Source organism: Rhipicephalus sanguineus, chromosome 5 (genome assembly GCF_013339695.2).
Source record: "Rhipicephalus sanguineus isolate Rsan-2018 chromosome 5, BIME_Rsan_1.4, whole genome shotgun sequence".
NCBI lineage: Eukaryota > Metazoa > Arthropoda > Arachnida > Ixodida > Ixodidae > Rhipicephalus > Rhipicephalus sanguineus.
Genome location: NC_051180.1, coordinates 2,206,406 through 2,210,410, shown reverse-complemented (window position 1 = coordinate 2,210,410; position 4,005 = coordinate 2,206,406).

Below are 4,005 nucleotides of genomic sequence, written 5' to 3'. Positions count from 1 at the left end.
GCCTCCGTTTCGCAAGCATCCGTGTCCCCGCGGTTAGCACATCGAGCAGACGCCAGCCCTGGAAACGAAAGTAATTTTCTGGCGCGTTCGAGCACTCATTAGGCTCATTTATTCTCCCGCGTATACCGAAATGTTCATGCGGCACTCGCTCTTTATACCGCTCGTCTCGTTCCCGTACAAATGTCGCAGCTTTCATGCCCGTCCCGCAGAAACAGGCAGTACACCACAGATAACGCCGACGCAACGAACGACGCAATGCCCACGGCAGCAACGTTAAAGATAGGTAGCGGCGTGCAACGCCCCTCGCGTGCTCGGGTTGGATCGGGCACACGATGCGCACGTGACCATGCATGTGCATGACGTGTTCAAGCGTATGCGTCATGTGATCCTCCGGCTCCGCTGCCGAAAAGGGCAGGGAAGAGATTTGGCTTGGTGAAGGCTACACGGGGCGAGTGGCAAGGGTTTGCAGATCGCCTCCTCGCATCATGGTTTCGCGCCGCTACAAATTGTTTTAGGGGCGAAGCTCCTTATGCCGTGGGTCTGTCCATCCTCCGTTTGTTTGTAGCGTTGTAGTAGCTACCTCTAGTTCGTGAGAAGCGCGCGCTCTGGTATTCAGTAGAAGAAGAAGACGACGTTGACAAATGAGACTCTCGTGCGTGTTCGCCTGTGTGGCATTCTTTCTTCTTTACTGCGCGCGTTCTGATATGCAGTAGAAGAAGACGACGACGTTGACCAGTGACACTCTCGCGTGTGTTCGCCTGTGTGGCGTTCTTTCTTCTTTACTACGTCTCGCGTTTCCAACGACACCCGAAGAGAACATTTCAGAAGCAACGCGCCATGAGGCCCCCTCTTGGCACGCTTTCTCTTTAGCTCGGAGTCGCCAGAGGGAAGACAAGGCTGCGGATCGGAGGGCACGGAAGGCGGCGGCAGCGCGCGCTCGCAGACAGAATCCTGAGGTGAGAGACCGCGAGGCCGAAGCTGCACGTCGACGCCGCGAAGCAGATTCTGCCGTTCGAGCCCGCGAAGCCGAAGCTGCTCGACAAGCTGCACGGCTGCGGCGAGAAGACCCCGCCGTTCGAGCCCGCGAGGCCGAAGCTGCTCGACAAGCTGCACGGCTGCGGCGAGAACACCCCGCCGTTCGAGCCCGCGAGGCCGAAGCTGCTCGACAGGCTGCACGGCTGCGGCGAGAAGACGCCGCCGTTCGAGCCCGCGAGGCCGAAGCTGCTCGACAAGTTGCACGGCTGCGGCGCGAAGACCCCGCCGTTCGAGCCCGCAAGGCCGAAGCTGCAAGGCTGCGGCGTGAATCGGATCTTCAAAATGTGAAGGACCATGAAGCGGCGAGAAAGCGCGAGTACCGGCAGGCAGAGCCCGAGGCTGTGCGAGCACGTGAAGTGGCTGCAAAACGCATCAGGCGGGCTCTGCCCGAAGGCGCCGACGCGAGCTTCCAGCGGGACTTCCTTGATAACAGTTTCGGTCATAGCTGCGGTGTGTGCAACAGATTGTGGTTCTCAAACAATCTAGCCACAATATCTTCCATCAAGAAGGACCACGCTCGCGCCAATGCCATCGCCGTGCTGCAGAGCGAGTTCGCTTCGCCCCACTCATCATCATTCACCACGTGGATATGCTGTGATTTTTTTCTCAGCTCGTGATGAACCGATTTGAAAAATTCTTGCGGGATAATGCTCTTCATTCGGCACACAAGAACTTCCAGCGTCTAACTAAAATTTGCTATGTGGCCTGGTGAGGGGCCCTTTAAGCAGAGATTGCTTGTTGCTCACCACCACCGCTGTAATTGATTTTCCTTACGTGGCACTAATTCCCTATTGCTCATTGTTATTACTTACGTTACATCTGTGTACACTTTTGAGTATTTATAGTCATGCCGCCGTGGCGACTCACTCTGCGCATATTCCCGCGCAGCTTCTGCCTCGCTATCATTCAGCCCGGCGTGACACGGCTACACGGCAAGGTATATCTAAACTGGTAGCGGAGCTTCCTTAGAAGCCTATGTGGCAAGTAGTTGGCGGCTTGTTGTTGCCGTCGCCATCTACATATCGCGGGGATAACTAACGGCAAGCAAAAAATCACAGCATATCCACGGAGTGAATGATGATGAGTGGGCGAAGCTGCGGAGGTTCATCGGTAAACCGTGAATCTTCCGTGAATTCTGCCCAGTACATCACCGACGTGAGATCGGGCGCGTTTATACTAAAGGTTAGATGAGTTATGACGACTTGCAGCTCACTTTAATTTTACATGTACGCTGTGAATTTTCATTGTTTAGAAAACCATTGCTTTCGAAAAATCTGGCGTCTTTCGTTAAGCAGCTGGCGTCTTTTCGTTTTGCTTTAGAAACATCTGGCGTTCTTTCGTTTTGCTTTTACAAAACATCTGGCGTCTTTCGTTGGTTTATTTCATCAATCAACGGCATTTCGAACAAAATTTTTATTGTTTAATCACGCACAGGAGAAATCTCACCTGGCACTACCTTGGAGGTAAACAATGGCTGCTAATGGGAATGAGAGACAGAAGTCGGCTTTTAGCTAACACTTACACTTCTACTTCTACTAACGTTTCCTACTGGAACATGCCAATGGCTGCTAATGGGGAATGAGAGACAGAAGAGTTCGGCTTTTAGTTAACGCGCACGCTGCGAATTTTTTATTGTTAAACAACGCACAGGAAAAATCTCCCACCGGCACCACCTTGGAGGTCAAGATCTGGTACTAGCGTTACGACTGGTTACGCACTGCGACTACTACGACTACGAGGGACGAACGGGTGCCGCCTTAAGGAGCTTCGCCCCTAAAAAATAAAGTATTATGTCACAACCAGAAACGGTAGCGACGTCGCGCATTTGCACTACATGCCGCGAAATTGAAATTTTTCTTTAATTGCTGACCTTTTGCATGCTTTTGATTTTATTCGTCTTTATGGCCCGCCAATTGCGTGTGCTAGAGAAAAGGATGATCAACAAGTAAGATTGGGAAGCAAGCTTGTTTTATTAGCCAAATAGTGTACTTGAAATATGCACCAAAACATTTTGCAGATGAAGAAATTGATACAACGGCTCACGAGCACAATAACACAATAGTTCGTATATTCACATTGCCCAATCGATGAAAACTACTGCAGCAAGACAGCAGCCTTGAAAGTATCACTTTGGCAAACTTACAGTACCGCGTTTCTTCGCTTAGCATGCCGCAATCACCGTCACGAAAGGCGAGGGCAGGCCGGCCGTGCGCCAGTGAAAGCAGTCTGCAGTCCCAGGTGCAGTTATCTACATATTCTGTGAGCCAGTTCAGCTTCTCTGGTGTGTCACGCCAGTAAACAACACATAAGCAAATAAATAACCTACAGAAGATAAGCACGAAACCCCCGCGCAAAAGTGAGCGATGCCTCGTAACGCAAAATGTGAAGTAAAACAGAAGAAATCTGACAGTGAGCATAGCAGAGCCATATATACTCTTCGGCAGAGTTTGGCGATGCTTTCATCTCGCCGCTCTCCGCACCCCGCCCCAGCGCCGCCCTTTTCTCGTGACGTAAACCCTCTCTCCTCGCCGGCGGCGGCAGGCGGCAATGGCGGCAGCGCTGGCATAGAGTCACTGGAAAAATTTCAGAGTATCGCATCTGTTTTCGGCGCGCCGCCGTCGACGCGATTGGCTTACTCGCATCACGTGACCTCTCGCCGCCATATCCCTTCCAAGCGCTTTGGGTGCAGGCGCGTTCAATGCAGAGCGTGGCCGGACATTTAGCAGTACCACGGTCACCAGAAGTACTTCGTCGCTTTTTTAAACGCGTCATGCAGACAGGGGCGTGAGCAGACAATATTTTCGGGGGGGGGGGGGGGAGCACGGGCCCGGTGTGCCACCCCCTGGCTACGCCACTGCATGCAGATGCCAGAAGAGAGTAGCTGACCATCAATCGAACGTTACTGTCGAGGTACTCTGGGAATCTCGTTTGCCGTGTGGGAAAAATTAATGTCAAAAAGCGCCGTTCTAC